Source organism: Nannospalax galili, unplaced genomic scaffold (assembly GCF_000622305.1).
Source record: "Nannospalax galili isolate Female #2095 unplaced genomic scaffold, S.galili_v1.0 scaffold951, whole genome shotgun sequence".
Lineage (NCBI taxonomy): Eukaryota > Metazoa > Chordata > Mammalia > Rodentia > Spalacidae > Nannospalax > Nannospalax galili.
In genome coordinates, this window is record NW_008329324.1 from 147548 (window position 1) to 161613 (window position 14066).

A 14066-nucleotide genomic window follows, 5' to 3' on the forward strand; every position below is an offset into this window, starting at 1 on the left:
CACTTTCCCCTCCAGACATCAGCTACCAACATTTCAAGGTAACCACTCACTCTCCTGACTGCTAAGGGTGTGGGTGAATTTTGCTTATCCATATAGTTTAGGAACCCTTGGAGGGATAGGGGACAAGATCTAGGGGAGAAGATCTCCTTCTCATTAACTCAAATGTAGAAATTCCTTCGTCTGTGAAGGTAGTTGATAAAACTGACATGTCAGCAGGACCTATGATCCAAAGAATCAGTCGCCACATCCCTGTCTGGTTACAGCTGCTGTGGGTACCATGGATATTATTACTGGCTGTGACTGCTTCAAAATTACAGTACTTACAGCAGCTGCTTGATCTTATTTAAAACATTAATAGAGAGGCACACACATTATCGAAAATTGGTTTTTAAGTGTCCTGATAGCTGTATTCAATACAATTGATTTTCCTTTTAATGCTGCATATTTTGGCTTGAAAACTGTGATTCTGTGATGGGCAGGGAACTCTGAGGCTCTGGCTTGATCCCTGCTCAGTTGCTAACCCTGGGGTTCATCTTCCTCATCTGGACAAGGAGGTCTTCAAAGCCCTTTTGGGGGGTTCCTTGATGTTCTTCTCATGCTCTCCTGGGGTGGGTTTCAGTTTCTCCCTGACTATTGCCAGCTCTGACACACTGGGACACTGGGGGCATCTCTGGGTAGGGATGGAGACCAGCACTAAAGACTCAAGAGGGAAGAAGCCTAGCCTGGGGGCCCCCAGCCTGCCTTGCCCTTGAGTCTGACAAATTCCATTCTGAGTCCTTCTGGGTCCCAGTGGGTGAGGCAGAGCACTTCTGGAGAGCCAGGGAGCCTCGGGGGATGGTCAGAGGCTAGAAGCCCAGAATTTTTGTGTTCAAGCACTGTCATACTCTCCCTTGTCCTCACCATCACAGGTCTAATAGATGAGGCCTTGGGTTCCAAGGAGGGTCTTCAATGTGGTTCAACAGAGAACCCACACTCTCGGGATCCCTGGCATCCAGGGGTGCATCTGAAACTAGATTCCAGATGAAATTCATTGCTCCCCAACAGCCAGGCAGCCTCAGGTTCCAAAGTAAACCTGCTAAGAGTGGCCTTTGTGTCTGGGCTGCTCCTGGTGGGAGGGCAGGATCGGCTTTCGCCCTTGTTCTCCTGCCTGCACCTGTTCTGGCCCCACCTTGCTATGCTCAGCCTGGTCTGTGGTCCTGCTGCAGGGTTCTGGGCTGCCAGGGTGAGGCAGGCTCAGGAGTGGCCCGAGTGTGCTGAGGGTGTGCTGGTGTCTGTGACTGTGGAAGGCCTCTGTCAGCTCCCTATACTGAGAAGCTCTGATGGGTTTGGTTCAAAGACAGCTGGTCCAGGACCGCACTCCTTCTGCAATGGCCCTCCAGCTGTTCTCAAGACTGGAACAGTTTCTTCCAGCTGACACCTCTGCCTAGGGACATTTCCCACCTAGCAGTCCCACTCTTGGGGAACCCACTCCATCCTAACTACCTCCCTCTGCATCAGGTCACTGGGCACATCTCTCTGTAAGTCTCATGGGTCCAGGAGTTAGTGGGAGCAATGGTTTGGACTCCTTTCTAGCTTCTTGGTGCAATTTCTGGGAACATGCCAATGTTCCTACCTCCATCCCTAATGTCATAGTCTGGGACAGGCTGCTAACCTCTGCTCAGACCACTGCTGTGATACTTAATACTGATGGTCAAGCTGACAGGATTTACAATCACCTAGGAGACAAGCCTGTGGGCACACTTTTAGATGGAGTTAAGTGAGGTGGAAGACCCACCCTGAATGTGGATAGAGGGTACCATCCCACAGGCTGGGCTGGGAATCCAAGATTGAATAGAAAGGACAAAGCAAGCTGGACACCAGCATTCATCTCTCTGTTTCCTAACTGTGGATACAACCTCTTGATTCTGCCCCATGCCTTCCCCTCCGTGAGGGCCTGTGTTCTCTTGAACTGTGAGTCAAAATAAACTCTTCTTCCTTAAGTAGTTTCTTGTCAGGTACTAAGGCAACAAGAAAAGGGGTACAGTAGCCACATCCCCACCGCTGCTGCCTTCCTCTCCTTCCATCCCAGTCAGACAGACATTCCCAAGTGCTATAGGTGTGTCTCATGTGACAGCACTTACCATGTGCTCTGTTCAAGACCTCCCTCCTCCAGGGTGCCCCTGACTGCCCACTCACCTTGGCTGTCTTTCCTCCTCCACACCCTCAAGTCTTTCCCGTCTAGATTTTGCTGGTCACTGACAGTTCCTGGGAATGCGTCTGGTTTCCCAGAAAAGGATAGGGTTCACCTCTAACCTGCTGGACAATCTGGTAGAGATGCTGGGTAGGGAGAATTGAATACTGACTGTTTAGGCTTGGGGCTGGCTCCCGTTGCATGGGTCTTCCTGAGGCTTCCTGAACACAGGAGCATACCAGTGGCCAATCAACAGTGTCACTGACATGAATACATGTCTTGGCAACCTGAAGTGCAGCTGCAGATACTACGGTCCAGGTTGGAAGACCAAAGTCAGGCTGTCCGGGATTTTCTCAGCTTTGGCACTGACATTCCAGGATTCCTGAGATCCTGGGATACCGTAGTTGCATACACAGCTAGCTGCCCGGTGAGGAGGGAGGTAGCTTCTAGCTCTTTACAGCCCCTCCTTGCCCACTTCAATCCCAGAGCCTGAAGGCAGGCTCACTCCAGCCTCCTGCCTGAGTCATGTCTGGCATTTTGGTCGCCTTGGAATCAGTCTCTGGAACTCAGCATGCAAAGAATATTCTTTGCCATGTAAATTTATGCACAGCGCTCTATGGAAGTAGCTCCCAGGCTTCCTAGGAAATCTCTGCTGGCTTCCTCTGTTCTGTGCTTCTTTCTCCTGCCTGGCAGTCCCATGACTTTTGGCTGGTCTGTCCATTACTGTGGTACCCATTCCATCTACCCAGGTCCACCTTTCCTGGCCCTGTGGAACTCCCCTTCTGCCTGCCTCTGGGTGCTAAAGAAGGGGTCTATGGGGAGACTGCAGACACTAGCAGACAAGAGAGGGAGGGCAGGAAATCTGTGACTCCCTAAGCACATGCCCCATGTGATCAGGGGGTCCCTGCCTTCCACTTAGATCGATGGTTCATGCTAAGTGGGGTGCTCCTCTGTTGACCACACCAGGGGCAAGAGAACAGGATGGGGGGCATCTGACAAGCTAGAACTTCGGGTGATCCACAGGACCTGTACACTGACTCAAGAACCAGGGATTGGGGCTGGAGAGATGGCTCAATGGTTAAGAACACTGGTTGTTCTTGCAGAAGACCTGGGTTCGAATCCCAGCACCCACATGGCAGCTAACAACTGTCCATAACTCCAGGCCCAGGGGATCCAACAGCCTCTTCTGACCTCCACGGGCATTGTATGACATGGGTGAACTTACCTACATGCAGACAATACATGCATACACATAAAATTACAAAAAAAAAAAAAAAAAAAGAACCAGGGATCTTGTCAGTTTTGGATGCCGACCACCGCCCCCGACCCCATCGCTCCCCGTGAAGACTTGTAGCCTGTGCATACATCAGACAACTTCATTTCTTCCTTGAGAACATGCTAACACCCCAGCTCATTTGATTAACTGAATTAGGATCTTGTATTCGGTGCCCACTGTGCCCATAGTCATATAATGGCTTCAGCGGTACTTTTCTTACAGGGATGACAGTTCTCAAATCAACAGGTGGTAATGATGGAATGAAGATGTCATCAGTACAGACCCCATGCTTATTTGCAAGGGCATTTTCTACCCAGACTTGCTTAGACTGGCAATGAAGAAACAGAAATGGCCCAGGGCAGAGAACCTCCTATCCATCTCTGCCTCTCCTTGTGTCCTATACCCTTCCTTCTCTTAAGAGATTTCCTGTTCTTATATGGGATAAGGAAATGGTAGGGCTGTGGCTTGGAAGTCAGCCTACACAAGTAACTTTGGGCTCTAGCCACATGCTTGCCACGTGTCTTTGGGGAGCTAACTGCTCTTTCTCCAGTTTGTTTTTCCCATCTGTCAAATGGGGCTAGAAACTGTTCCTTTTCCACAGGGCTGTTGTGAAGTATGTATGTTGTTGATACTTTGCATGTCTGGCCCCCACTATGAATTCGGCGGTTACCAGTTGTCACTGTTTCTTTTTTCTGTCATTTCCATGCATCACTTATACGGAGGATATTTAAGAATTATCATTAGGCTATTGTGTCTTGTGAACACCAGCATGTATCTATACAAACCTAGATGGTGTAGGTAGGCTCTTTTATTCACCCCACCCCACCCCAGGGCCTCACTCATGCTAAGCCCATGCTCTACCACAGAACAGCCCCCTCAGCAAAACACCCCTAAACTCAACATGGCCTCTTAATACAATCAGAGAAGTAATGCATATGAGAAGTAATGTATATGAGCAGTGTGAGTCAGTGTAATATGTCAGGCTGTTGTCCAGTAAGTGATTTCATAAGCAGGAGTACACTAAAATAATGACAGAAGTAGCACAGAAAATATGCAAACCAGGGCTGGAGAGATGGCTCAGTGGTTATCAGCATGTACTGCCCTTGCAAAGGACCCAAGTTTCGTTTCCAGTGCCCATATTAGGCATCCCACAACCTCCTATAACTCCAGCTTCAGGATATCTGATGCCCTCTTCTGGCCTCTAAGGGCATCTGCATGCATGTGCACATACCCTCTCAACAAATACACATACACATAATTAAAAATAAATCTTTTCTTAAAAAGAAAGCACACAGCCAGTAACATAGTTGTTTATCACCAAGTATTGCATACTGTACATACTTGGTAGGTTTGCTTCCACAGCACCAACACACACACACACACACACACACACACACACACACACACACACACACAAACGAGGACTGCACTGTTCTGACCTGTTCTGTGATGTTAGGATGACTACAACAACACTAGGTGATAGGCATTTTTCAGTCAGCTCCCTTATAATCTCCAGGGACCAGAGTCATCTGTGTGGCCTGTTGTTGGTGGGAACACTGTCACACACACGTAACTGCATTATAGTTCTCATGGAAAGCCAACTCAGAGGGTCTACTTCCATACTAGCTGTCCCTGCCCCGCTGGCCCTCTCCTTCTGAGTCTCCTTCTGGTACATGTTAATTTCCACATCACCAGAGAGTTCATTTCCACACATACCTCCCCCTCAGTATTCAACATGAGCTCCCAGGGCAGGGGCCAGCCCAGTGAGGTGCCTGAAGAAACAAATGAAGGAATGAAAGCATGAATAAATGCTATGACCAATCAGGAACCCACACTGTGACCGTGGCTCCTTTCCTGGGGTGGACATTGGACTAAGGGCCATGTCAGAAGTCACAAGCTCGTTATGAACCTGGCACTGCACAAAGGTGTGTGTGTATGCATGCATATATATGGGTGTGCAAGCATGCAGTTTTGGATCCCCTTATCATGCTTGTAATAATCCTAGAAAGTGGAGATGGTATTTTCCTTTTTTCAGGTAGGAAATCTGACAGAGCTTAGCAAACCCCTAACCACTGTACTGTACTGTCTCCTTCCTCCAAGGGCAGTGCTGGGAGGAAGGCACCTGGCTGGCCTGTGGCCACCTGTCTGGACTTGGTGGGTATGGGACTCCCCCCACCCCAACTCCAAGGTGATGTATCAGTCACTGGCTTCAGCTGAGGCTAGTTCACCCCTCGGAAGCTGGACTGTGCCCATACCTGGGCAGATGCTCTCAAGATGGTCAATTTCTGTATGGGCCCAGAGCTGGCACATTCCCCCCAACAGAAACAGTTCATCTGCTGTTTTCTGCTCTGGCACTGTCCAACAGGGTAGCTACTCACTCTGTGTGTGTGGCTACTGAGAGCTGAGGATGGAGTGACCCCACCCTGACTCTACACGTAATAATCAACTAGTCCGTTAATCATCTCTAATATTGATTACAGTTAAATATATTAATATTTAATTTGATAAAACACTGGATTAAATGACACAAGTTAAAAATAATTTCTGGGTTCTTTTTACTTTTTTAAAACGAAGCTGTTGGAAACCCCCAAATAAGTGACTTGCATTTGGGGATCCCATCCTATTGTGTTGGACAGGACTGGTCTGGAACCCCAGCATCCAGAACCTGTCTAAGGTCACCTGCTTTGGCACCAAGTCTCAGGCTGTCCTCTGGAGTGGGGGTGGGGACACAGGGCTTGTGGATGGGTTGAAAGAGAGTTGTTCTGGCAGACCAGGAAGTGCCCACCTGGTTTCTGGCAGTGGTTGTGGGTGGTCAGGGAGACCAGAGGCACAGGTTGGGACAGTTGGGACAGGGGGAGGGGTAGACAGCATGTTCACACTACCCCTCCCGCCCAGGCAATTATCTGTACAGCTCAAGCTCTCCAGGGTAACAGTTTGGACAAAGGCTCTGTGGGGGTGCCAGCTGGTACCCTGGCCTCTGCATTCAGAGGTCCTTGCTCCCAGATCAAAGACACATTGACACGTCCTTTGCACTCAGGCCTCAGCTAACCGGCTCCCTGCAGGCTCCACTCCTTTGAGGCTGTTGTACCAGCATTAACTGTGTCCTGTCTGGAGTCTAGCAAATCTGAGCTCCCACTACCACTTCCAGAAATCTGGGGACGTCCTGCCCAATCACCCCCGTCCTGGAGGAGGTGAACACGCCCACCCCTGAAGCTGGGGATGCCCTCATTTACACACATTTGCATCTCATTTATTCCAACACCCAGGCTGAAGGCAAGGCTAATTCTGCTGACAGGAAAACCCCACCAGCATCAGCTCTGCAGAAGTGAATCCCTGGGATGGAAAGGAATAGGGCTTCTCCCCAAGACCTGGGCTCCCTGCAGGGGTGGGAGCTGGAAGGGTGTGTGGCATCATATTTACTCCTATCTTGGATTCTGCCCACTTACCAAAGATGAACAAGGAGTTCCCCTACAGATACCCTAAACTCTGTTTTTTTCTCCTTGCCCCTTTCCCACAGCAGTTATGGGGCAATGGCTCTTCCACTCCATCAACTGCTTGGCAGTGTGTGGGTGCCAGGACGGGAGAACTGCAGATTCCCCAGGATACTCACTTCATACACACACTGCAGGACACAGAGCACACAGCACCCATCTCCCCTACTCCAGACCCCTTTACTGGTCGATGCACACATGATCTCTAATACTACAAGTGGTACTGTGCTATCCCCCAAGGGCCCAATGTTGCCTGGCCCTGGATCTCCAGAGTAGAGGACCTGGATGATCTAACACCCTGTGACCACAAAGGCATGGGGTTAAAGGCTGGCTTAGTCACACAGGGGTGTTGTCCATCATAGACCCTGAACTATGTGTCTACCCTGCCCCCAACAGTTCGCAAGATCAGCCCCCAAGACCCTCACAGTGCATAGGTGCCCTCGAGACAGCCATCAGCATTCTGACTCTCTGTCTAGCTCAGTTCCTTCCAACTCATTCTTCTGATACCTGAGTTGAAAAAGCCTTCACAGAGAAACTGTACACTGATGCTATGGCAACCAAGGCATTTATGGGGTACCTACTGTGTGCACTGAAGGAGACATACATGCCCCTAGAGAAATATGGGAGGCCTTTCCTTTGGGGACTCTATTGCCCAGAGGGCAATGAACTGATCCACTGAATCGATGCCACAAAGGTGTCCAGGACACATGTAAAACCAAACGTGCAATCCTCTTTTCAACAGAGGCAGAATTTAAATTCAAGAAAACGCACCCATAAAGTACGTACAGTTGGATGAGAGACAACAAATATATACACCTGTGTAAACTGCCACCCCAATTAAGATGGTAAACAGTCCCTGAAGTCCCTGAAGTCCCCTTCTGTTCCTTTCAGTCAACTGCTGACTCTATCACCATAGATTCATTTTGCCTCTTCTAGAACTTCACACATATGCAGGCTGGTTTTCCTCAACACAGTGTTGACCATTTTCGCTTCTTATTTGTGAGTGCATATTCAGCTACCTGTGTGATGCGTGGTGGCTGAAAGTGACCCAGATGGGCACAAATCCTTAATTTCATCAGAAAAGGGGAGGGCTGGAAGGGACCCAGTATCCAGCTGTTTCTCTGAGGATGGCAGGTAGGCTGCATATGCTCCTTAGGGAGGTGCTTTTTTATTTTTTATTTTTTGTCTCCTTCCCTCAGACAGATCCTGAAACGGAAGCTCAGCAATTATACTTCTAATCGGCACTCAGGCTCGGCAAGTGAGTGGGGGCTTTCCCTGGGTTTCCAGCACTGTTGGCAACTAGCTGTCGCTTTATTTAACTGGCAGTCTGTCCTACATCCAACCCAAGTGCAGTGCGGGGTGGGCGCCTGGTGCCCGTGCCTTCTTCTGCTTAGGTCTCTGGCTGTGATGGGCAGGCCTCTGTCTCTCAGCCTCCTTGAGCCTCCACACAGGTCAGTGACCCCTGGGTGGGGCCCTGGTCAGAGGGAGTATACTGGGGTTGGAGATCTGGGAATCTTCTACTCAGATGCAGCAGAGTGGAGCAGCCCTAGGGACTTTTCTGGGTCCCTTTCCTGCCTTGGCTGGGTCAGTCGATGAGGCTGAGCTTTGATGCCAGACAGGAAGAATTGATTGGCAGAGCTCGTTCCTCCCATGGCAGGACGCCCATGCCCTGAGATCAGCCTTGCCCTGCCTAGCCCGCTCCAGGTGCAGCCTGCAAACTGTCCAAGCTGCCAGACTGTCTCTCCCTGCCCTATCATCCCTCTGAAAACTACCCTACAGAAACAGGTCCTTCCTTCTGGGCCTTCCAGGAATCTGTACCCCCCAGAGAGGTGTTTCCCACCTTCCCCATGCCAAGATGAGGCTCCAGGGCTGAGAAAGCACCACTCTAGCCACTGTGCTACCTTGCCTGAGTCCCACTTGCATCTCTGGCTCCAGGGGTCATTGAAAGTCATCAGTGCCCAGGACACAGGGACCTCAGAGTGGGTGAGGATCAGCTGAAGCCCACACAGACACTGCAAGAACAGCTCCTTCCCTGCACTGGGCGAACACCCCTGGGGGAACTTGACTTTCCACTGCCTCCCTAGGAGATTTAATGAGAAGACATTGAAGAAGCAGGAAAGGACTTAGGCCCAGAGCATAAACATTCCCTCCCGACAGACAACAAGCCGGGAGACACAAGTCCAACCCTTTCCTGCAGCCTCTACTACTGGGCTCCAAGCCCACCTCTTCCAGGTAGGCTCCCTTGTTGCTTCAGGTCACACTGATCAATCCTGAAGAGAAGAGGCTGCGCCCCTATCTCCAGCTTTGCCTTCTCTCTGTCCTGGGCTAGTCTTTCTGGCTTAGGAGATGATCTTGGGAGGCTCCAGGGTAATCAGTGTGTCTGTTTGCCCCTCTAGAGTAGAAACAAAGTTAGAAATGGATCAAAGGGGCCAGCAAACTGTCCCATTTGGCTGTGTTTGACAGTCACAACTGTATTTTCTGTTGGGACATGGCCACAAGCAGATCCCCCTCTGGGAAATGAAGTTGTCAGGGAAGCTCAAGTACCTGGTGTTTCAACCCCCAGATGAGACTCTGTAGGTCAGGCACTGCAGTGGAGGGACACAAAGTTCAAAGAATCTATGTCAGTGTCCCTTAAGGTTATATCAGCTGTGGTGCCTGTTCCCACAAAGTCTGGGGGGTCCCAGGCCCCAGGACCTGACATGGGGTCTCTATAAATAGAGCCATCTCATATTGATCAGCTTAAAAAGACACGGTATGTTCTAGACCCAAGGGAGAGGAGAGTTGTATCTAAAAATAGCCTCATTCCCAGGAACTGCTGCCAGCCAGAGGAAAGTGATGTAGGCACACAGAAGGGACCGTCCACTGATGGGGGTGGGGTTAGAACTGAGGCTTGGCACCTCTCCATCCCTATTTCATTCTCTCTGCTCTAGACATAGCAGACAACCATGGAGCTTCTGCCTCAGGGCCTTTGCACAGGCAGTTTCCTTTTCCGTCTTCTCTACGCACATCTTTTTTGTTCTTCAGGTCTCAGATCAGCTGCCTCCTTCAGGAGGTTTGCCCAGGTCAGGCAGGCTAGAATCACCTGTCTCTCATCACGGACTCCTGTCTCATCTCTTCCCAGCACTTGCCACTACCTAAAATTATCTTCTGTATATGTGTTTCATGGTATCTAGTCTCTTTCCCCATTAGTGTACAAACTTCACAGGGCAGATTTTGAATCTATCTTGAAGACCTTTTAGAACCTTCCAGAGCACAAAGTAGGTGCTGGATGTTCTCTCCAGGTTCTCCATCCTGTCCTCTAGGGTGGACTCCTCTGTTTCAGAACTCTGAGTGAGGCCAGCCTTGGCCAACAGAAGATGGGGGTATCTGCCTCAGGTCCACACCCAGGTCTCTTCTATCCTTGAAACTGCCCTGCTTTCCAAAATGCCTGACTTCTGTCTGTGCCTCTCTCTCTCTCTCTCTCTCTCTCTCTCTCTCTCTCTCTTAGCCATGGGACTTTTGTTCCAGGCCCTCTTCTTGCCACCCTGTGGTTTAGCCATGGGACTTTTGTTCCAGGCCCTCTTCTCCAAATCCTGTCATCACGAAACCTGCTCTGGGTAAGCTTATCCTGAGTCCCCTCATTAGCTCCCCTCTATCTTTCTCCTTCAATCATCAAACCCTTCAAAGTGCTGTCTGCACATGCTGTCCCCCATCCTCACCTCCTACTCACTCCTTAATCCACTCCAAACCAGTTTGTACCCCCAATGTGTTCATTCACCAGAGTCCATCCACCTAGGAAGGCACCATGTCCTGTGGGCTCAGAGAGTGCCAGCTTCCTTGCCAAGGTCATTGGCACCCTCGCTGTGGCTCAATCTAATGGGCACTTTTCTCTAAATTATTCATTCTTGTTCATCTGTCCATGAACAAGCCAGAAGGTACCTTCTAAAAAAAAAATCTCTCAGCAGCAACAAGGGATTCCCCTTGCCCTGGAGACAGGCACCCCCTGCCTTCTATCTGTGCCACTGGCCTCTCCTGGTTTTCTGCCTGCTTCTTTCTCAGCCTCATTCGACTACTTCTGCCTGGACTGTTGAGTATCTCTGAGCTCCTGGCTGGAGCCTTTCCCATTCTCCTTCTAACTCCATCAGAATCACCTGTTTGTTTTCAAAAGAAAGATGCCCACTCCACCACAGAATCACATACCTAGGGATGGCACATCAGTGCAGGAATCTTAATACAAAGCTTACTGAGACATGTTTCAATGGCTAGCATGGGAATATGGGGGTCTGCAGCCCAGCCATGCAATCTAATTCACTACCACAGTGCCAATGACCAGCTTCAAACTCCTACTTCCAGCCCAGATCTCCTTCCAGAAGCTTCCTTCCTGGATCCTTACCTCCAACATTCAGTTGGAAGTTGCATCTCTCAGATCAAGCTTGCCCACCCAGACTTCATCTGCCTCATTTCATCCTTCACTATGCACTATGGTGTAAAGAGGTGGGTGCCTCTGAATGAGCCGTGGAAGGAGGGTGACAGATTCCACAGTGGAGGACACCACAGGCTCTGTCATCAGTGACTTGTCTGTCAATACTCCCTCAGTTGCAAGACTTTTAAAGGTCTGCACAGGTCTGATTTGTGCTGGGGAGGTGCATGGTAGGTATGTCTGGTCTCCAGCCAAATTGTGCTACTTAGGAGACATGTGGCAGAGACCTAGTTACTATCTGTCCCCTTCCTAGCCTCTAGTTTCACCATCTGCAAAATGGCCATGACTGTGTTCCCCACCTCTAGGGCTGATGTGGGACACTCGGAGAGATGAGCCCTATGAAGGGCCTGGCGTGGCCCTGGCCTTCAGAAAGCACTCAGTGCCTGTTAGCTATTTTTAGAACCATTACTGAGGATAAATTCCCAACTCCTGAGCAGAGCTCGCAAACACCCCCACAACGAGATCTCGGCTTTCGTTCTGCAGATCTCTCTTACATCATGGGACCCAACAATCACTCAACTAACAGTGCTGTTTTATCATGCTGTGCTTTGTTCTTACTGATTGATTCTGATGGTTGGACCACACTGTCCATTTTGGAAAACTCCTGTTGATGCCTCAATGCCTAGGTGGAAGGTTATTTATATTACAATTATCCTTGACTCTCTTGATCAAAGATAATTGTAGCTTCTTTTGCATTTCTGGTAATACTTCTATCATTGCACACTCTTCCAAACGCCTTTCCAAGGATGGACAGAAACCAGTTTCCTGTGAACGGGTCTGCTGTTTCTCTTTGCCCCGTGTGGCCCTCAGGACCCTCTTGTCTTTGGATTGCCTGGCCCCAGTGTCCCGTGCTCCCTGCTCCTAGCTGTCTGTGGTACTTCCACCATTCCTCTCCATTTGCTCTTCAAGCCAAGTGAGTCAACTCTGGAATTCTTCCAGAGGCACTCTGATCACCACCACACACAGGGAGGGACCAGGCCAGGCACCCTAGAGGGTGGCAGCTGCCTATGCCACATTGGGCTTTGAAAGTGGGTTCCTAACACCTCAGGGCCACTTCCCTTTTCTGCTCTGACACTCTTTGATCAGTTCTAGGCCAATTTGGCCCTTGGGAAATCGATCCTAAGAGATCTTCACCCTAAGTGGTATCCTTAATCCAATGATTCGGTGTGACCTTGGGTAAGTCCTTGACCTCTTTGGTTCTCAATTTTCCCACTTGTACAATGTAGTGTCAATGACAGGTTAGATGAAAAGTTGAACAAGGCTTTTTTCAATGCCTTGGGCATTCTAACAAAGAATTGGTGTCTCATGCTCTGGTTGTTCTCGAATCTTCCCCTGTGTTTCTGAGACAGCAGCCTGTCCCATTTTCATTCCGCCTTGCTGTGTATGACCACAACTTATATGCACCTGCCCCATTCTAACTGGGAGGACACAGAGATGAGTAAAGGGCAGCATGGGGGGATGGGGCTGGGCTCTTGGTGGCCTAGGCCTCTGGGATAGGTGCTAGGGGTCTCTCTTAGTCCTAAAGGATGGTGAGCCTGAAGATGAGTGTGGGTCCTTTCCTTGTGCCTCTCTGGATGGTTGCTGGCTGAGCTATCTGGGAAATAGCAGTTCAAGACCCCAAGGCCATGCTGATCCCATGGTCCCACTGGACTTAAGTCACTAAGAAGACAAGAGTGAGTTCTGCGGCTGCTGTGCACTGCCCTCCAACAGGTGTTTGGAAGGCTGGCCTGCAGCCAGGGCCTGGTCCCTAGCATTTCTCACATCAAGAATACCACCACCACTAGTCCCTACCACATTGCTGTCCCCACCAGTCCTAGAACCCTTGGACAAAGCCAGGCACCTCCACTTCCTTGGAGGATGCTGAAGACAAACAACACTGGGGTTGGGAGCTGCTTCCCGTCAGGGTCTGTAGTGGTCAAAGCGAGGAGGGCGGAGAACTCTCTGGAATCTCCGCACCTGGAGATCTCTCTCCTCTTGGTGGGCACAGAGACTGAGAGGAGATGCGATCACTTCTAGGCGACCCCAGGGCACTGAGATTTCGGCGTGGTGGGGGCGCCCAGAGACAGGGCACACACGTAGGTCTGTCCCCCCGATAGAGCGCCCAGAGATTTCTGCCTGGGGTGCAGAGATCTCGTCTAACCTAGGGCACAGCCTAGGTGCCAGGTTCCCCGGGCCCAGGGAAAGGGAACGCTCGGCCTGCTCCCCGGTCAGGGTCAGCCCTCTCACCCCGGCTCTCCAGAGTCACATTCTCCGCGCGCCTTGTGGCCGCTCTGACCTTGGGGTCTCTGGCCTGGGGAATCCGGGTCCCAATCCCAGCCCCTTGGCGAGCCTGCGCCAGGGATGGCCGCGGAACCGGGACCGGAGCTTCCCATCCCCAGGCCCTCGACAGCGCAAGGGAAACACGGAAGGGCAGGGGACGGGAGGGGACCCGCGGCGCCCAGAGACGCCCCCCCCGGGGGGGGAATCCTCTCCAGCCGGGCCACCTGCGCCTGCCGCCCCTCCCCCCTCGGGGACACCGGCGGTATCGGGCCGGGGACCGGTGACTCCGGGCCATCGGGGAGGAAAGTTGGGCGGCGGCGGGCGGAGGGGGCTCCCGGCGGCCGGCGCTGCGGGGCGCACGCTCACCTGCTAGTCCCCGGCCCGGGCCCCGGGGTGGGCGGCTGCGGCGTG

General features: G+C 51.1%; 1 protein-coding gene across 1 annotated transcript in view; it reads right to left on the reverse strand.

Annotated features, from left to right (window-relative positions):
* Positions 1 to 14066, reverse strand: part of Scn5a (sodium voltage-gated channel alpha subunit 5) — a 107505-nt gene extending 93439 nt beyond the window's left edge. Inside the window, exon 1 of the mRNA XM_029565006.1 lies at positions 14022 to 14066. The gene's annotated coding sequence lies outside the window, so the exon portion shown is untranslated. The remainder of the gene's footprint in view (positions 1 to 14021) is intronic.